Source organism: Myxocyprinus asiaticus, chromosome 46 (assembly GCF_019703515.2).
Source record: "Myxocyprinus asiaticus isolate MX2 ecotype Aquarium Trade chromosome 46, UBuf_Myxa_2, whole genome shotgun sequence".
NCBI classification, from domain to species: Eukaryota; Metazoa; Chordata; class Actinopteri; order Cypriniformes; family Catostomidae; genus Myxocyprinus; species Myxocyprinus asiaticus.
Window position 1 is genome coordinate 317,501 of NC_059389.1, and position 22,500 is coordinate 340,000.

Below are 22,500 nucleotides of genomic sequence, written 5' to 3' on the forward strand. Positions count from 1 at the left end.
TCGGGGCCTGGACCGCTTGCCATCATCGAGAGAAAAAAGAATTCCCAACTTTATCAAGATATCCTACAGGATAATGTCAGTGTGACTGTGTGCCAGCTGAAGATCAGTAGAAGTTGAATGATGCAGCAGGACAATGAACCTAAACATCAAAGTAAATCCACTACAGAATGGTTTCAAAAAAAGAAAATCCACCTTTTGGAGTGTCCCAGTCAGAGCCCAGACCTTAACCCAATAGAGATGCTGTGGAATGACCTCAAGAGAGCCATTCACACCAGACATCCTAAGAATATGTCTGAGCTGAAGCAGTTCTATAAGGAAGAATGGTCCAGAAATCCTTCTTAACGTTGTGCAGGTCTAATCCGCAGCTACCGGAAACACTTGATTGAGGTTATTGCTGCCAAAGGAGGATCGACCAGTCTGTCGATCAAGAGTTCACTTACTTTTTCCACAGCATTGTGAATGTTTAATGGGATGTGTTCAATAAAGACATGAAAGATTATAATTGTTTGTGTGTTGTTATCTTAAGCACATTGTGTTTGTCTATACTTGTGACTTGTGAAGATGAGATCACATTTTATGACCAATTAATGCAGAAAACCAGCTTCCAAAGGGTTCACATACTTTTTCTTGCCACTGTACATTTAAGAGATAAGTATATCCAACAGAAGCAAATCCCGTTCATTCTATATAATTATAAAGTGAACTGAACAAGAGTCTTAAAATATTTTAAAGTTTACTCAGTGTTCTCCAACTTCAGCCTGTTGTCCAGCAGGATTCAGCTGTAGCAGGACATGAAGACCACTTCTGGCTATCTGCTTTTAGTTTACACACAGATTCAGTTATTAGAATTTAAATAAGGTTTACCTTATTTAGAAGTAACACTAATCTCCATGATGGTGACTCCAAATAAAGTGTAAAACACCACAAAACTGGACTTTCACTCTCAGATGAGCTGCTTTTAGGGTTTACAGATCACAGAAAAGAATATAAAACTCTAAACTACCCTAAAATAATGCTGTTCTCTGTGATAAAGTACTGCGGGAGGGAAACAATACTGCTTGTTGTGTTCAAATTATAATCTCCTTCTCTAATCTTTGTCTGGGCTTGGAAATGTTTAGAGGAGATTGAGGTCAAAAACCCATAAAAATCAGCACGTTAAAACTGTATAAAAATGAACAAAACATCAGTCAGGAGAGAGAGAGAGAGAGAGGAGATCACATGACACAAGCGATTCAAGTCAGCCAATCAGAGCGAGCGTGAGGACAATAGGTATTAGTGCTGTTCTTCAGGAGTTTAATTGAGTCTGTCAGCTGTGACACTTTGAGCATTCACACTGATTCAGGATCAGTTTTACACACTTAATGCCACATGTGACATTATATCTCCACCAACAGCACAGGCCCCAGATCAGCCGTTCACATTCATGTTTTATTCGGTGTTCAGTTGCTCTTCTATTCAATCTCAATAATGTTCATTTTATTTTACTGCTTTTTTAAAGGTTCTTTGCCGCATCGGTAAAGGGTTCTTGAGTTCTTTGTAGATTAAAACAATTATTGGTGCTTCATTAGAGGTTCTTCAGATCAGTGTTTTAGTAGATGTATGTGTAATTAAAGCAGTTCTCTGATGACATCAGTCTGTAAAAACTCAGTACAGATATTAAAGCTCCAGACACCTGGTTTGTGTTTTTCTTCTGGCGTCAGTAAGACATGAAGATTTGATTCAGATTTGTGAATGTGTGAATTCCTCCCACTGAATTCATTCGTTTGGCAGCTGAGACGAATCCCGTGGTGAAACAGACGAAATCTGAAACAGTGCTGACGCACACGCTTTCTCTCTGTCTGTCTGTGTTTGATTGGTCTGTTCCTCTGAGAGCGTTCGGGTCCGGTCATACGTATATATAGTTCTGTAGTGAACACGACATACTGATTAACAGTGAACTCAGATCAGTTTATATATTGATTAGTTACAGTCTTTAGAACATACTTTAAACATACTTATTTTCCAGGTCATCATATATACTTCATGCTTCATATACTTCAGTGAAGACATCAGAATTGAAAGGAAATTAAAATACATATGTGTCTTCATTTGAACGATCTCGATATCGATTCTTAAGTAATATTTTTTTTATATTATTTTCTTCATTGAGGTTCACTTATAATGTTAGTAAAGTTCACAATGTAGTATTACACAACCTTTTTCAACCCTGTCTGTGGCCCTCTGTCTAAAACACTCGGTTCTGTGTGTACTTCACCTTTAAGACACGCCCACTGTTATGATTGGCTAACATTATTGAAAAGCAGATACCCTCCCGCCATTACAAGTGTGGAACTGTATTTAACAAGAATGAAAAAATGAAAACTTGCGAGCGATTTACGAAATCTCCTAAAGCACTCAGTCCAGGCAATCATTGATATGAACATATGAACTTAATTTCCCAATTTATGTAAAACACACAATCAAACTACAACAGTTGTTCAACTGAAATAACAATAGAAAACTGAACAAAATCGTCACACTGTTTCTCCCCAATACTTATCAGGCATGCAAGATTTGGTGCTAAAATAAGGCTATTTAAACAGTGAAAATAGTCAAACACAAGCTGCGAATGTGAAGGGTTAATACATGTGTATCCAGCTGTAGGTGGAGTGTTAAGAGACATCAGCCTTGGGATTCCCCCGTAGCATCTCCTGGCTTCAATATGCATCCCGTGTCTGGAAATAAGCGATGTTCATCGGCTGGGGAATCTCCCTCGAATGTTTCACCGGTCAACCAGGGCAGGGACTCTCCCTCGATAAATTCACCGATTAAATACGGGAAAATGTGTGTCCTGATGTGTTCATATTGGCCCAAAAACGGGACATCATGGCTATAATGAGACAGATGAGAAAGACAGCCTTCCTGTCATATACAGTACTTCACCGTTGTTTTCTGTCATGCTCTGCGTTCTTCTGCCAAATTTAAATAATCTCAAATCAATATTTCATGAGGAATAATGTATTTCTTTGGTAAGTAATCCTGTAATAAGCTCGATCCGCTCCCCTTTGGAGTCATGATCATGGTTTATTTTGGGATAACAACGGCTGACTGTACAATTCCTTACATATCAAACAAATGAATATATGAAACATTTGAATTACACTTTTTACTCGATATTACTGTTGTGTCCAATATTGTTGGCACTGCTATATCTTTCAATACAAGCTTCTTTACAAAGCCTGAATCTTTGGTTCTCCTTCATCCATGAATCCAAAGAATCCAAACATTTATTCCCATATTGATGCATTCAGGAATGCTGAAAGGTATGCAGAGATACAGGTTTTCCACAACCAGGAACACAACGTCTGGGGTTTTAACTTTCTAACCGTTTTTGCTGGTTAAAAGCAAACTATAGTAACAATAGTGCCACTTTCAGTGTTGCATTACCCCAGACGCTTTCTCTGTCAACTCACCGGCTGCGACGATTACGTATGTTGTGGAGGCGGGGACTATGCAAATGAGTCCTGTCTTCTACGTAACAAGGGGGGCGATTTCAGGTTCACGCTTTTGCAGGGTGGAAACAATAAAGTCTCTTTTTGGGCTGTTGAGGATATTTTTTAGTTATGATACTTACAGTATTTTTTTACAGGTCGGTGACCTGTTATATGTCAAAATATCAAGGAAAATTTGATTTCTCATGACATGACCCCTTTAAATACAACAATCGATCTTTAACTATATACGCAACTCTCTATAATGACAGTGAATTTCGTGCTATATGACTATAAATGTCTGTGATTTGTCATTGAGTGGTAAATATTGAGATTTCACTCAGCGGTGATTTAGTAGTGATGCCTGGTTTGGCTGGAGGTTTGAAAGAGTCGATCTAATGGACACATGGATCTCAAGAGACATCAAGAGGAGAACTCCCTGTGAGACAGACAGACGAGATCGAGACCGTTTTATGCCTCAGAGATGTGTCGCCCAGTGTGACGGATTCAATGAGAGAAACAATCGGCTAATCAGCCTAAATTCTAGCAAAACTTTAATATAATGATCTGTGATCAGTTCCTCATAGTCCAAGAACTGTAACCGTCATTTAAAAGACCAGTCAGTCTGCTCTCAGATCAGTCACTGTAGGCAATTCTGAACATTTGAGAAAAACATCAACAAATTGTGTGTTCATGGAGTCTCATGGCTGTCTGATGGATGTGACGTCTACAAGAGCAGATGAGACGAGACATGTAGAGCTGAAGTGACGGTTTGTGCTGGTCCTGTCACGATAAACACAGTCACATGTCTTCAAACAATGCCGTTTTCCATCAGATTTCCACAGCACTGTATTCAGCTCATTCTTGATGGAATAAAGTGGATCAGAGCATCTTTCATCATCTAACTCTCCTCCAGCATCAGATTTACTGTGCATTATCAGCTTTTTCATGTTTCATCATCATCAGTCAACGTCTGTCACTCATATTCTTTCATTTGAGAGTCCAGTGGCTCCATATGGATGCTGAGACAGAGGAGGATTTCTGTAAGATGGGAGCTCTGGAGAGAGAGAGGAGAGCTGAACGTGCTGGATAAAGGAAAAATCCCACTAACCCCAGCCAGATTAAACCCATGATCCTCTTCTCTCTGCTCACTTGTGTTCATAACACTGAACGCTTAAAGCCGGCATTTTGCTCTCGCTCTCTGTGAACTCTCCGAGCTCAACCTGAAGATCTTTAATACGGTCCTGTTTTATGAAATGCAGTTTTCAAAATCCATACTGATCTGTTTACTTTTTGGAATGATCGGTTATCGGCAAAAATCAACACCGATATTTGATATTGTTTGTACAAAAAAATCAAATAAAAAAAATCCCATGTTCCTCTGTGGCCAAAACCCTTTATCTGGTAAATATATAGGCTCTAAAATGCTTAATTTGGTGAATATTACATATAGAGGATTGTAACAGAGTCTCTGTCACTTTATGGATTAATTTTATGATTATTTATTTATTTTTAAATAATTTTATCCCCCTTTTCTCCCAGTTTTGGAATGCCCAATTCCCACTACTTAGTAGGTCCTCGTGGTGGCGCGGTTACTCACCTCAATCCGGGTGGTGGAGGACAAGTCTCAGTTGCCTCCGCTTCTGAGACCGTCAATCTGCGCATCTTATCACGTGACTCGTTGTGCATGACACCGCGGAGACTCACAGCATGTGGAGGCTCATGCTACTCTCCACGATCCATACACAACTTACCACGCGCCCCATTGAGAGAGAGAACCACTAATCACGACCACGAGGAGATTACCCCATGTGACTCTACCCTCCCTAGCAACCGGGCCAATTTGGTTGCTTAGGAGACCTGGCTGGAGTCACTCAGCACACCTTGGATTCAAACTCGCGACTCCAGGGGTGATAGTCAGCGTCAATACTCGCTGAGATACTCAGGCTCCCTATTAATTTTATGATTATTAATATGAAATGTTATCAAAAAGACACATATGAAGCATAGACATTATTGAACAGTTATTTATATAACCTTTATTGATTGTTGAGTTCATGTTGATTTTGACTGACAGTGTCACTACAGAAAAGGAAAAAAGTATTTTATTATACCAGACAACTGACAAGCAAACTCTGTTGATCTATTATTGATGAACGATGAACTTTATACTTTATAGTATTTTTATTGTTGTACATTGTTGATGATTGTAGGAGTGTATGTTTTGTTTGAAGCACAGATATTTCATAATAAAAGTCTCTTGACTGTTTTGGGCATGTTCATAGTTGAAAGTCCCACGCTCTTTACCAAATCTTCATTTTTTCTGGTTATTATTGGGATTTTGGTTGCACAAATAACCCACATCTGGGATTTATTTTAGACTCTTGTAGCCTCTATGCCTGTGCCCATCACAGTAAGGAAAGACTAAAAACATTTTTTTTTTACATTCAATAAACCCATTTTAAAAACTATTGACCAATTAATCGGTTATCTGCCATTTTCACCACCTAAGTTATTGGTATCGACCTCAACTCCAAAATGCACATAAAAAACATATACGCTCACTTGAGGTGGATACATCAATTTACTGTATATAGGAATATAGATGCACATCAAAAAAGTCATGTGACTTTGCCTCAATAGATCATGTGAATACATAATTGTATAATTCGTTTGGAGAATATCATCAATATCATTAGCCCCTTTCACACATGCAACCAGGTAAATTAATTGTTGAGTTTCCTTTACTGGTAAATGATGGCATGTGCTGTTCACACATACCATCAAAATGGACATTTATAGGTACTAATGATTCAGCTTCTCATTAAGGGAAATTGCCAGAGTAAAATTAGTACATTTTCTGGAAAATGCTGTATGTGTGAAAACAGCTATCAACTATGTTTCCATACAGGGATTTTTTGTGAAAAAAGATTTAGCGCATCAAAATAAAGCTGATGGAAATGCAAATTATCTATAAAATTTCACAAGTGTCGACATAATTGTGGCAGGGAGGAGGGTGGGGCCGGGTCGTGATGCTGCACACCCGGCCCCTAATCAGGCTAATCAAGCCCTCGAGAGAGATAAAAGCAACTGGTTGGATGGCGAAACGCTAGAAGGGGACCGCCGTCTCGTATCGAAGCACTCAAAATGCTCAAGTGTCCCGTATTCATGTGGTGAAAACCGTTTTGTCTTTGCACTCTAAACCTTTAGTAATTTATTACATTGAACAAAACAGTGTCTTCCCCAACTTCTATTTCCATTTATATTTTGTGCCAGTTTCCCAGAAAGTTATGATTTTCTTCTCTTGGGAAAAGTAGTTTTATCAGACATTGTATGAGCCGAAATAATCATTGTTGTTAATGACGAGGGATTCCCTCTGGTGTTCCCTGCATCACAAGGAAAGTGTTTTTCCCTTGATATAATTTGTTCTCTTGATAATCTCTATAGGGGTCCACAGGAAGAGTGACCCTGATACTATAGATCCAGTTTGCTATTATCTAGCCTGTGAAAAGGTTGTGGTGGTACACACCCCTCTCTGAGTAACTAGAGATGCTGGTTTTGTTAACCTGAAACGTAAGCTGTTGTGTATATTGAATACACTGACGCTGTGTTTCTCTAGTGAGTCCACAGACCTGTTTTACACACGTAATAGATTGCTCATGCTTTTTAATTTGCAGTTATCTTATTTACATGCACTGGGGGACGTATTAAAGTTGTGCTGTCTTACAGTTATGTGCAGAATAAAAAATATCCTGGAGTTTTGTGAGCAGTAGGAGGTTTAATCACATGGAAATCAAGGCTCCTTCGGGGGAGAATGCTGTCTATTCCCATGTATGAGTTTATCTGGACTAGTTAAAACCAGGGGTTAGTGAAATTGAACGGAGGCGACTGTGATTGGATTCTCCATGGTAGAAAAAAATCCAATTAGTTGTGGGGCGCCTGCAGTCAGACCGTTGGGATTCTGATTCTTCTGAAGCTCAGATAGACTTCTGTGAAAGACTGATAAATCTGCTCAACTCCATCCACCCTCAGAGATAGACATAAACAAAACCTTCGATCATGCCTGGAGAGACAGCAGCAAATATCAAGAAATGTTGTTCATGTGAAATATGAACAAATCGACCCAGTGCTGTTTACATGATAGTCGGTAAGTTACATTTACATTGGGTCATGGATAGGGCTGAGCTATAGCTTATATGTATATATGTATATTTTAGGGTTGCTCTGATACCAACATTTTGGCCTACATTTTATGCTAATATAATGTGTTTTCTAAATATTATCATCTCACATTTGCTTTTTCTGACACTCTTGGTTAGGTTTAGGTTTAAGGTTTAGGGTAGGGAGGTCAGTTTTGTTCATTTAAAACTCAGTAGAGCATTAACCTTAAAAACCTCATCTATTTGAGAGAACATTTAACTCGCTTTTAGCGCCACACAGTGGACATTTCACCTCAGAACTGCTGCGATACGTGTAATGAACTGCTTATCCCTTTAAGCTCTAAAGGTGTTTTTAAAGATATCCTGTTTCCGTGGCATATTCAAAACTAAAGGCTTATAACTTGACAAAAAAAAACAAAAAAAAAAAAACAAGGAGGGTCAAGTGTTTGGTATCATTGTAAAGAAAACGTTTCACATTTTTTAATGATATTGATTATGATACATTCTGAGACTGTCAGACTAACAAAATGCTAAAAAAAAAATTGAGCCAAACATTTACTTTTTTCTTATTTATCTTATCTGACATCATACTGTATATTTAAGGAAAACATGCTTCTGTTTTGTTCCCAATCATGTCAACTGTATCTGAGAAAATGATTGTGTTGATACGACAAAGCAATCAAAAGTTATAACATTACAAATATAATTTATCATAGTGTCCAAAAACATCTCCAAACAAATAAAACATAATAATTGTACACAAGAACTAATTACACATGCAAACACAACAATGACTAAAGGTTTGCATAGCATGCAGACAGGATTTTAGTAATGAGATTTCACAGAATGAGTTTCATTCTGTGTCATTTGAGTCATCATTGAGTCTGTGTCATGTATTTGGCGCCATCTCCTGGTGGCCATATGTAACAGTCACCAGTCACATGTCTCTCTGCCCAAATATGGATGATTTTTTTCACCGATCTAAACCCAATCCAATTGGTTTAGCATTCCATGACGTTACATTCCATCATTTACAATGACGTCATCTAATCCAAGAAAGCTAACGTGTTTTCAGCCAGAGAGCCAGATGCTGTGTGTATACTGTGCACATTGTCCTTCGTGTCAATTATCTAATGTAATCGTATGTGATATTTTATGTTCTGTTTATTTTTCGTGAAGTTATAAGCAATTGTGTCATGTATTTGGCGCTATCTCCTGGTGGTCATATGTAACATTGTGCTTCATGTGGATTATCTAATGATCTATGCATCTGATTATCTTGTGTGTGGACTCATTTGAAAGATAATCACCTCATCTAAGTAATGATATGTGATATTTTATGTTCTGCTCATTTTTCATGAAGTTATATGCGAAAACACGGCATATAAGCAACACTAACATAATTGTCAAAGACATATACTATGTTTTTGCTATTACTCGCTATATTTTTGTCTGTGATTAAAACAAAAAGGCTGGTTGTATTTTACTCTTCGAGAGATTTCCAACAACATATGACACATGGATATTTGATCAGTTTGATGTTTTTACTGATTACAGTAACATGTACAGTGAAATATTTTTAGGCAAGGCAAGTTTATTTATATAGCACATTTCATACACAATGGCAAATCAAAGTGCTTTACATATACATTTTAAAGAAAATACAAGATGTTTACCAAAAACCAATAAAGAACATGAAATATGAATAATAAAATAAATTTGAAAAAATTTCAAATGATTAAAATGAATAAGAAGAAAAATAATATTAAATTAAATTGTTTTAATAAATTATCAAAACAGTACACTTCTGATTTGTCTGCAAATTTCAAAGCACTTGATCAGTTTTGGTCATAATGCATTGGAAAGTAGAGCTTCTAAACTTTCAAACGAAACTGATTTTGTGTTGGTCAAGACTGTAGTTGTTAATATTCTGACTATTGGCTGGCCCATCCAAGCTTAAAGGGTTAAAATCTTTTTGCAAATATGACACCATTGTCAAATAATTTTAGCTGTTTTTCACTAAATAAACACACATATTTCCATGACCATTTCTGGGTGGTGATGCAAACGAAGCTTTTAAATCTGATAAATAGCCATAGCCTATCAGGTTGCTCTCATGACATGTGGTGCTGGTGCATCGCGGGTGACCCGAGTTCGAGTCCTGGCTTGTGAGGTCCTTTCCCAATCCCTTTCCCACTCTTCTCCCCTGTCATTTCCTGTCTCTTCTCCACAACTCTGTCAATAAAAAAACAAAAACAAAGCTACAAGACCATTAAATCCAAATGTGTGATGATTTCTCAACACATCTCTAATGGCTTGTACTCATTCTCTGTGAGCAGTGGGTTTTGACCACCTGTTCCTCTCTGTGATTGATTGAGACGTCTGCTGAAAGAGTTCAGACCTCATATTAACGTCAACCCACCAATTCCTCAAACCACATCCAGACCAGCTCTCTCTGACCGCCTCCAGACATCGTCACAACAACATACACATTTACAGTATCAAGAGCTGCCCTGTGTTAGAATATGTCACATATGACTGATGTGTTTAATGTGTTTACACTGAAGTGTTCTCACATCGATGAGGTTGTGATGCACTTTAAAATAGCATGATATAATCATAAACATATATATAGCAATTATTTACTCACAATATGTTGTTGCAGTGTACTTACATTTAAAGTATCTGCATTTAATTACATTTATAGTTACACTGTTAACCTTACCCCAAAACCCTAAACCTAACCCCTAAACCTAACACCTAAACCCTAATCCCAACCCTTAAACCCTAAACCTAACCCCTAAACCTTAAACCCAGCCCTTAAACCCTAAACCTAACTCCTATACCCTAATCCCAACCCTTAAACCCTAAACCTAACCCCTAAACCTTAAACCCAGCCCTTAAACCCTAAACATAACCCCTATACCTTAAACCCAGCCCTTAAACCCTAAACCTAACCCCTAAACCTTAAACCCTAAACCTAACACCTAAACCCTAAACCCAACCCTTAAACCCTAAACCTAACCCCTAAACCTTAAACTCTAAACCTAACCCCTAAACCTTAAACCCAGCCCTTAAACCCTAAACCAGACCCTTAACCCTACTCTTAAACCCTTACCCTAAACCTACCCATACCTTAACCTCAGTAGCAATAAATGTGAATCTTGTGAGAATTTTGCAGAACAACATGTAGTTAAACAAAAGTACATTGTATTGTTTGCATTGAAATTAGTGCTGTCAGTCGATTACATATTTTAATTGCTATAAATCGCATATTTTTTTGTAGTTAATCGTGATTAATCGCAGATTTTGAAAGTGCTGAAATATGACACTATATATACTTCTTTTCTTATCAAAATTCATTTATTTCCATCTTAGGAAAGAAAACAAAACAATATGTAACAATATAATGCTTTATTAGCATTTTTCAAACAAAACCTTCCGCAGTATAAAGATAGAAATGCTCTAAAATATCACCAATTTAAGTAACATTAAACGTTTCCCAAAGTGTAAGTGGGAGTTTGATTAATTGAAAGAACTAGTCTCTACATATGGTGCATATTCATGTTCATATTCTCATCCTACACAATATTAATCTGTCAGACTGTGACTATCCGCTTTGTTTCAGCAGTCGTGAAGCTGCGTTCATGATTCGCGTCAGAGAGTCAACGCCAGCGTCATTCTGCGTTTTGGTGATAGTTAAGATTTGACGTACTTCTGTGGTAATTAAAACGTGCCTTACATAGTCTGAATAATACTTGATTTCTATCGCAAGTCCCATCTGTGCTTGTTTTGTCCATTAAATAGCGCTAAGAGCTCCTTTATCCATCATTTTATCACTGACAGGGAAGTGCTGTTATATTTACTGAGATAACAACCTCTGCAGCTCTATCATAGGAGAGAGGATATCAACAGTCAACTAGTGTGTTACGACACTACAGCCCATAGAGAGTCTATGGGACCGCCGCATTATGCTAATTTATGCTTAGGTTGTCTCTGGCGCTGTGTCTGTTTGTGAAGTGTGCATCAGTGTAATGACTCTGGGCGGACACATTATAAAGGTTCTGCCCTTCACACCAATGTTTATGCATTATTAACAGTAAATGTGTTTACCGCGATTAAGAAAGATTAACGCATTAAACGTTTTCAATTAATTGCATGCGTTAAACCATTCATTCTGCCAGCTGTAATTTAAATACAAGTACATAGTAGTTAAAGACACCTAATATAAAGTGCTCCCTTGCTCCTGGGAATGTGTGGCATTGCTTTGGCATTGCTATGCATTCTCTCGTCTTGTCTGTCGGTTGGCATGAGCGTATATTGCCTCATTGTCTTGGCGATGTGCACTCATGCCATTCGGATGTTTGTGTCCGGTGAGAGCATGTGGCTTTGTTTTGTTTCTGTGTTGCCGTGTGTCTCTCAGTCTTACGTCATACCGTGCCTCCTTGTTTGCCCATTATTAGTTAATCCGTCTCACCTGCCCTGCATTTAACCTGTTAAGATTTCTTTCCCTATTTTAGTCTCCTCGTGTGTGCTATCCAGTGCCAGTTCGTCTTGTTTCATGTTCATGTCGGTCTCGTCTGTTGTTCCCATCCTGTGTCAAGTATTTCTGCCCCAGCTCAGCTTCAGAGGGTGCCTGAGTGGATCATTTTTCCCCTATGGGGTTGTTTATGTTTGTTTTTGGTCTTTTTGGTTTAATAAATCCTTTTTTTGGTTCTTTCACTCTGCATTTGGGTCCTGATTCTCTGCAACCCTGACAATGAGATGCATTGAATCGTGACATATATGTTTCACAATTTGTAAGTGCTGTAACAACAGATAAAATCGATGATTATCGATAATTGATAATGAAAATCAACAGTGAATTTAATTATTGAACTGTTTGATACATGCACAGAGAAACTACTTTACGGTTGTGAAAAATGTGTTTGCATGATAAAACATGCTTGAATTAAACGAGTCAGTTACACCGATTGCATCAGAAAAGGGAGTGCAATCGTTCTGATTAAAATGTGCTGTCTGATAAACATCAGTTTTGCTTCAAATGGAACCATCATTGAAATCCTACATATAATGCAAGATATATTTTGTAAGAACATTAACTGTACAAAGTACCTTATATTTATCGAATAAAGTATTAAAAAATTATACCTCTTAACACTAAGATTGTGGTTTTGTTTTTCTTTATTTTACTTTATAATTGAGTGGTTTAAATGGTCTTGCTGCTTCCACGCTGAGGATAAACAGGGCTTAAAAAACAATTTATATTGTAACATTTATATTTTAAAACCTTTTTTGTACATAATTGAATGTATAGCACACAATCGTATGCTTTTTTAATTAATACATTTTAATAAAATGCATACATTTTTTTATCGGATTAATCGATCTTTTCAGATTAATGAATTATCAAAATAATCATTAGTTGCAGTCCTACAATATGTACTGTGTTGTGATTTACTTTGTGAGACCTGCAGTAACATTTAAATTGACATGTCTAGAATAAATGCGCTGACGCGTTTGGGTTTTATATTAATATATGTTAGCAATAGAAAGCAAATGTAATTAGGGTTGAAAGAGTGTTGTGAAATCCTTTGAAAAATTCCCCATACTTGAGTCCTTCCAGCATCAGAACAATTAGCATGACAATAAAGAAAAGTCAAAGAAAGCGAAAGAGGCATTTGAAGTCTTGCGAGGTGAAACAAAGACTCACTCGACGCGTCCAATTGAATTTCTGCTCCGCTGGAACATATTTTACATCTTTTGTGCTTAAACATTTTTACAAGGTTTAACTTTAAAACCTCCACGTCGCTGAGTGATTTTAAGGGCAGTAAATGAGAGCATAAGTCAACTGTTGCTCTGTTTCTGAAGGTATCTCAGTAGGAGACAGTCTCTTTAGTGAGCGTTTATAGTTGTGTTTTATTTCAGTGTGGAAATGATGGAACGGATCTCTAAGAGCTCACCGTGCTACTGTTGTTCTGCTGACAGGGAAAGATTTGTCTCACATTGATGATGTCAGCATGTCAAGAGTGCTCTTATAGTGATGTAAATGCATGTCTGTTGTCATGGTGACATTGTGCTGTGGGTGGTTTGTTTTGTTGTAAACACAGTCTCATGACAACTCGTAATAATTCCTACAACTTGACTCGTTCGAAAAGATACATGTTTTATTCCATTGACCAATCTATGCAAATAGAGTTTCAAAACAAAGGTGGTTACTCATTATCATATTTATTATGCAATTCGCATGACTGGTTTTCTCGCCTTTCTTCAGTCGGACACTGAAGTTATTTTCCGATGGTTAGGTTTGGAGTTTGGGTTAGTGTTTAAACTTAGGAAAAGTCGTAATAACATTGTTAAATCGTTTGTTCAATTTTGTCTATGACGACCCGGGGTGACTTCCGTGTGCATTTTCCATTTCCCTTGATTTGTAACTTGTAACACCTAATAAACATGCACATTTTTTTTTTTTTTAAATATATATATATACACTGATCAGCCACAACATTAAAACCACCTGCCTAATTTCATGTAGGTCCCCCTCGTGCCGCCAAAACAGCTCTGACCCATCGAGACATGGACTCCACAAGACCTCTGAAGGTGTCCTGTGGTATCTGGCACCCAGACATTAGCAGCAGATCCTTTAAGTCCTGTAAGTCACGAGGTGGAGCCTCCATGGATTGGACTTGTTGGTCCAGCACATCCCATTGATGCTCAATCGGATTGAGATCTGGGGAATTTGGAGGCCAAGTCAACACCTTGAACTCTCTTGTCATGTTCCTCAAACCATTCCCAAACAATGTGTGCAGAGTGGCAGGGCACATTATCCTGCTGAAAGAGGCCACTGCCATCAGGGAATACCATTGCCATGAAGGGGTGTATGTGGTCTGCAACAATCTTTAGGTAGGTGGTACGTGTCAAAGTAACATCCACATGAATGCCAGGACCCAAAGTTTCCCAGCAGAACATTGCCGGCCTGCCTTCTTCCCATGGTGCATCCTGCTGCCATCTCTTCCCCAGGTAAACGACGCACACGCACCAGGCCGTCCACATAATCTAAAAGAAAATGTGATTCATCAGACCAGGCCACCTTCTTCCATTACTCCATCGTCCAGTTCTGACACTCACATGCCCATTGTTGGCGCTTTCGGCAGTGGACAGGGGTCAGCATGGGCACTCTGACCGGTCTGCGGCTACACAGCCCCATACGCAGCAAACTGTGATACGCCGTGTGTTCTGACACCTTTCTATCATGGTCAAGTTTTTCAGCAATTTGTGTTACAGTAGCTCTTCTGTAGGATCAGACCAGATGGGCTAGCCTTCACTCCCCATGCACATCAATGAGCCTTGGGGTTAAACAACTTAAATTTAAATCTGTTTGTCACACAAAGCTATCGCATGACTTTTATTGTGCTTTTTTTTTTTTTTTTTTTTTAGTTTGATAGATTAACGTTGGATTATTGTTTTATTGTATGTTAAAGAGCATCATGAAGATTATTTTAAAAAAAAAATTGTTTTTTGTGTTCTAGCGGTTTAATAGCAGTATAAAATTTGGGTTGACGTGAAACTGAGTAAATTATGACATAATTTTAAATTGTAATGTGAACTATTCCTTTAATAGCTCAGTAAGATTTGGCATCATTTGTGTAAAACCAATTACATCTTGTTATGGATTTTTAGAGTACAGTCATGAGCATGAGAGAAAGAGAGAGAAAGAGAGAGAGAGAGAGAGAGAGCTGTGGGGCGAGTGACCATCAGTACACACACTCTCTCTCTCTCTCTCCGTTCATTAGTGCAGCTTCAGCAGTTTGTTTGTTCTTGAGCTCGTTTACAAAACAGCCTTCAGGAAATGTATTGTTCATATTGCCACATTCTCAAGGATTTAATTATTGAATGGCTAGTGTGTAATTTTTTTGTTTTTATTTTGTGGAAATATTCAGTGTCTTTTAAGTCAGTTAAATGGTTTAAACTGTCCATTTCCCTCCATCAGAGAGAGAGAGAGAGAGAGAGAGAGAGAGAGAGAGAGAGAGAGAGAAGATGTTTGTTTGAGTTTCAGGGAGAATTAAAGTTGGAGGTTGTTGGGGATCAAATGCTCCACTAAACTAGAAAATCCATTCTTTTCATTTCTATCAGTGTGGAGGTCCAGATTGTGATGTCATAGCAGCTTTCACACTTGGAGAATCATGTGGGTGTGGCAGAGTGTGATTGACAGTTTGACTCCTCTGTTGATTGGATATGAAGAGTGAGTTAACAGTTCAGCTTTACCCACCACAGAGCATCTCCATGCTTCTGTAACTCCATTTATCATAGTTTTCATGTTAGATTAACAGGCTTGTTTGAAACACATAAAACATTAGCCTAAAACAGTGAAGACTGTCCCGTTCTAAGATCTCTGTCAAATGTGCTGCGATGACAAACACAGAAAAAAACGATGAAGTCTGTGTGGCATTTCTTCTGCTCATGTGATGTTGGATGTGCTGATGTAAACTGTGCTGTTCTTGTGTGCACGCCAGATTCAAATAGGTGAAGAGAAAGATGTTCTTACAAAACACTATTGTATGTCTTCAGAAGACTTGTAATATAGCACACACGTGATGTGAATGACTTTTCTGTGCTTTTGAAGCTTGGCAGTCACAATTATGATCCTGTCATCCCTCAGTCTTGTGTTTATGAGAAATGTCAGACACATACGGAACAACTTGTGTGTGAGTATATGATGACAATTTACATTTTTTGGGTGAGCTATTGTAATGTATATTAACATTGCTTCTGCAAGCAGTATCACATTTGAATGTATTATATTGTTATTTTGGGATATTTAATACCAGTTAATACCACCATTGTAGTTTTGAATGTCTCGCGTGTTGTTTTGAAGTACTCGCGCGCATGCCTATAGACTGAACACGTAATACGCATGCGCATGACATCATCGTTTTCACAAATTTGTGTTTTTGTATGTTTACACGGAGACGATAACGGCATCGTTTTCAAAAGCTTGCACTTTGAAACCTGTTTTCAAAAGTTTGCGTTTTCAGGCCCCAAAACGCCATTGTTGTGTAAACACACAACCAAAACGCATAAAAAGTTTTAAATTTTTAGTTGAAAACGTTGTCGTGTAAATGGCCCCTTAGGATTACTTTTATGCCGCCATCTTCATTGTTTGTATTCACCGCTCTGTGGAAGAATGCTTATGTGCGCAGGTGCGTAGTGTTTCTTTACAAAGTGACATCGCCAACTACTGGCCTGGCATGCATAATACAGCGCTTTTAGTCGTTTTCGCGGATCCGTGTGAATGGGGATCGTTTTGACAACGTTGTCGTCTGTACGCGAAACTTTTCAAAAACGCAAAGGAAAAACGTTTCCGTTTTTAGTACATCGTTGTGGTGTAAATGTACCCTTAGATGTCAACAAAAGGTAACTTTTCATTACTTAGCAAAACAGTAAAGAACTGAAAGAAATACCGTTTTCATTGTTTTTTAAATGAACTTTTTTTTGTGTTATTCATCGGAAAGAGTGACAAACATGCACCTGGAAGAAAATACCATTAATGTTGTAAAAGCATTTCTTTTTTCAATTACATTTCTATATGTTTGACTGTGTTATATTTGATCAGATATGACAGATTGAAGACCGTCACCTCAGTCCAACTGTATAATAAAGCTAAAAGTATGAGTTAAGTCTTTCAGTCATTCATTATGTTTACATGAACACCGGAAATCAACTTATTGCTTACAACTTATATTCTGCAGAGCACTTTTCCTTAACTTCCTATCGCAACCTGCAACAGAATTGCACTTCAATAGTGGGGATTCCCTCTTACTTAGAACAAGGGCTGAAACGATTAGTCAACGTTATATAATTGTCATTGTCGAATAGTCGTTTGATCTAATGTAACGTATCATGAGATCACATTAAACTCTAATGATGACACTCGAGCTGCAGTGCTGCCCTCACGCATCGTCATCATTAGAGTTTAATGTGATCTCATGTTACGTTAAATTAGATCAAACGACTATTCGACAATGACAATTTTTGTCGACTGACTGAGGAGAGGAACTCTAAACTTTCCAAACAGCTTCAGCTGATATAAATCGCAAAGTATGAGGGAATTATAATGCAAAAATACCAAATAACTAAATACAGAAGCACTCTCGTTGTGGAATAAGTGGAGCTGGAGCTCTTTAAAGGAAACACCCCGGCGTTACATCTTTAATGCAGTTATATTTAATGCATTATAGCTTTATTAATGTTCAAATAATACAGAAGCAGATCATGTAAATAAGTGCAAACTCTGAAACGGTCATTTCTCTGTGCGGTCAGTGTCTCTTCTATGAGTTGTGTGAATGTCCCGATCTAAGGGGGAGAGATTGAAACTGCACCGTCTGATGCACACTCTGTCACGGGACGTTCATCCTTCGAGTGCACACGCTTAATGCAGCTAGATTATAACGTGATGACTCGCCACAAAGTGAATCATAATACATATGTGTCACTGTGTGTTTATTATCATGAAGAACATCAGTGATATGCAGCTTTATTAATAAGAGAGAGTTTAAGTTAAAGATGGATAGAAGTGAACAGAAAGGTGAGAGAGGGTAGTCTTCACCCCATTATACACGACAACAAAATACGTTTTTGATTTGTTTTTGTTTTGGCTTTCCAATATAAATATCTAAAACTCCTTTAAGACAACGTACATTTACTTTAGCAGCTATACTGCAGAAGATAAAACTGTTGTTTGAGAATGTTGAATATAATATAAAAAATACAAATAATTTAAAATATCTAAAACTCCTTAAAACAAGATAAATTTACCTGAAGCAGCATATAAGATATTTAGACTTTTAGAGAATATATCTTGAATATAAGCATATTTTGTCTTTACTGCACTCGCAGAAGAATAAACAAGTGAAAAAATACACTTAAATACAAAATACACTTATATTTAAGATACATTCTCTTAAAGCAACTTGCTTCTCAAGTAAATGTATCTTGTTTGAAGGATTTTTTAGATATTTTTTAAATGGAAAACAAGACAAAACACTTGATAACAATAATATTTTTTGCAGTGTTTTTTTTTTTTTACAGAATTAAAGTGAATAAAAAGTCATTTTTTTCCCTTTAATTCAACGAATGTCATTTAGAGATATTTTTAAAAGATGATTTTGGCCTCTTTATTGTTAGTAAGCACATTTATTACAACCTTTTAAGTCAAGGTACAAGCTGAATAATCGGTTAAGAGCTAACGATTAATCGTTGCAATAATCGACCGAATAGTCGAATAATCGTTCTAATAATCGTTAGATTAATCAATTATCAAAATAATCATTAGTTGCAGCCCTACTTAAAACTCTGGGATTCCCCAAGCGCATATACATAAACATGAGGGGCCGTCGATATTTTACATTGGTGTGTATATATGAGTATATTTTATAGTGTATATGATTTTCCCACTGTACTCCCAGAAATGTTGAATTCTTTCCACTGTGTTGACTTGTTGTTGGGCTCCATCCTATGATGTTTGTCATCTGGTCTCTACACGCACATGCACACTCCGAGTCTCAGACGCGGAGGCAACTGAGATTCGTCCTCCGCCACCCGGATTGAAGCGAGTCACTACGCCACCACGAGGACTTAGAGCACATAGGGAATTGGGCGTTCCAAATTGGGGAGAAAAGGGGAGGAAAAAAAAAACTCATCTGATGTTCTTCAAACAATATATTAAAACATCACAAATAAAAATAATAAGATGAGTGTCTAATAATGCCTTAAATGTGAATATTTCAGTGGAAGTATTCTAAAGCATGTTTTCAGAGAACATGTATGTTCTGTTGAGTGTCAGCGAGTGTAACTGAGAGTCAGTAACGATGACAGCGCTGGTTTGGCTCTGTTCTCGTTGCGTTGGCCATTGAATACTCGTCCTGCTGGGATCACAGGCTCTGGGCTCTATTGTTTTGATTGAGGGGTGTAATTGTAAGAGGTTGATGGACCGCCTCCAGTTCCATGTCACGGTCAAAGTCTCGGCCTGATTTCACTCTCCATCAATAGGACAATGAGTTTTTAGCATGCCATAAACCAGACACTGACCCAACACAAGACAAAACAGAACATTATAGGCTGTTTATCATTTGAAAAGAACAATCGACTCTGTGTGGGGGAGTTTAGAGTTCTTGTCCATTCATACATGTTTCCACCACTCTATTGGATGCTTTGGGGGGTTTTGTACTTCCTGTTCATTGATGATTGGAGGAGTCTGACAGGCATTGTGATTCACTTATGTTGATTGGTCGGGCTGGACGGTTATTAAGCGTGAAGAGGAAACAGAGTGATTCTTGACTTTTAGAATGTGATGGGCAGAAGATCTTTTATGAAAGATGCTCTTGATATTTCAGGAATGCTGCTGGTGCTCACATTCACGTGGATGGTAGTTGAGATGGCATCAATGGCTGTTCATGACCACAGAAAAACATTCCTGATTATTCAGACTCTTTTGAGCTCTCATAGAATGTTAAAATGAACGGTCAATCTGTCCAACAGAGGTCAGAAAGGCTTCATTTTCTATATGCAAAAGATAATTTCTTATTAGTTTCTTTTGATTTTGGAGTAAAAAAGGACATTTTCTTGACTTCTCTACTAAAATACAAGATATTCGACAGCTGTTTATACATTACAGCTCTCTTAAGTAATGTTTATTTCACCAGAAAGCTTTTATTTTTTATATCTCTTTCATTGACTTTGATTCATCATCTACCAATATAGTTTTTTCTATTGCCAATAGATTCGGTAGATTCTGGAATGACCTCTTATTGATCAGCCAGTCGGGCACGCTTATTGGTCGATACTGATAATCACAAACGGACTATTAATTGGTCTTTCACCCTGATGTTATTATGAATATACCTCTCTCTGCAAAGAAAATGAATATTAGTGATCTATTTAATCATTCAGATAATGTAACACGACATAAGTGTCAGTGACGTGAAATTTTCTTGTTGTTGTTGTTGTCCAGATCTATCAAGTTATTAATTATTTACACAGAACAATGGCTTGAATGCACCTCTACAATGAAGAACATGTTTTCAATTTGTGAGTTTTAAGTCATTTTGGGTTTTTTTGCGGGCTTAAAAAGTAAAAGTGGTGTAACCGCCAATAAAATAAATAAATGTTCATTAAAAGCTGAAAAAAATAAATGTTGGTATAAGAAGTTTGGAATAATGTTTTATTATTTCTTAAAAAATAAGCACTGAAACAGTTTTAAAATATGATTAACCCTTTAAGCTCAAATGGGCCCGCCAGCAGGCCCATGAGAAAACCAAATAATTGTCAAAATATTTTTCAATGCATGTAGACATTATGACAAAAACTGATCATTTCTAAAAAAATGTGCACTGTATATAATATTGCAATCAGTAAAAACATCAAACTGATCAAATATCCATGTGTCATATGTTGTTAGAAAGCTCTCAAAGAGTAGAATACAACCAGCCTATTTGTTTTACTCACAGACAAAAATATTGCGAGTAATAGCTAATTATATGTCTTTGACAATTATGTTTCATGTGAACAGGTGTTGCTTAATTGCTTATAACTTCACAAAAAATAAACAGAACATAAATTATCACATACGATTACATTAGATTGACACGAAGGACAATGTGCACAGTATACACACAGCATCTGGCTCTCTGGCTGAAAACACGTTAGCTTTCTTGGATTAGATGACGTCATTGTAAATGATGGAATGTAACGTCATGGAATGCTAAACCAATTGGATTGGGTTTAGATCGGTGAAAAAATCATCCATATTTGGGCAGAGAGACATGTGACTGGTGACTGTTACATATGGCCACCAGGAGATGGCGCCAAATACATGACACAGACTCAATGATGACTCAAATGACACAGAATGAAACTCATTCTGTGAAATCTCATTACTAAAATCATGTCTGCATGCTATGCAAACCTTTAGTCATTGTTGTGTTTGCATGTGTAATTAGTTCTTATGTACAATTATTATGTTTTATTTGTTTGGAGATGTTTTTGGACACTATGATAAATTATTTTTGTAATGTTATAACTTTTGATTGCTTTGTCGAATCAAAAACAAGATTTTTCTCAGGTACAGTTGACATGATTGGGAACATAACAAAAACAGTTTTTTGAAGCTATCTTATTTACACCCAGAGATATATAATGTCAAATCAGAAAAATAAGAAACAAAGTAAACACAAAATGTAACTTAAAAATTGTTAATATTTTAAAAAACATTTGTCCATCAAATCAAAGTCAGGTGGTGTAACCAACATTCTGCTGTCATGTGACAAAAACCCCATTAACCCATAAAACAGAGAGGATCCCTGCAGAACCTCTTGACTGTGTGTGAAGTTACAGATATTTTGACATTTTTGTGCAAAGGTGCATTTTGTTCAGGTCAAATGGAGTAACTCTAAGAAAACTTCTTGATCATCTTGATTCAAAATATTTTTTACCTTGAAAACGTTTTTGAAAACACACTCATGTATTGAAGTTGCAAGGAAAGTATTTTAATAGCTTTTACTGGTTACACCACATGACAACATTTTGAAAGTCATTAAAGTCAATTTATTTGATTAAAAATGTTTTTCAAAAATGTGTGAAACCACATGGACTGAAAGATTACATTTCTATGAACTTGACACGTGTTTTACATTTTTAAAGATTTCATTTTATCACCTCCGACACTTATTTGTCCACAACCGGTTAGTTTTTGTAAAACTGACCTGAAATAAAACTAAAAAAATAGTCCGTATTCATGGTGTTCTTGTAGATTTCATGTTTGGAATTGTGTGATGGCTTTCAGCTTATCGAACAAACCTGTTTATTGACTGATT

At 37.2% G+C, this 22,500-nt stretch overlaps 1 protein-coding gene across 1 annotated transcript in view; it reads left to right on the forward strand.

Annotated features, from left to right (window-relative positions):
• Positions 1-22,500, forward strand: part of LOC127436228 (neuronal cell adhesion molecule-like) — a 111,129-nt gene that overhangs the window by 9,569 nt on the left and 79,060 nt on the right. The gene's annotated exons all lie outside the window — the stretch shown is intronic.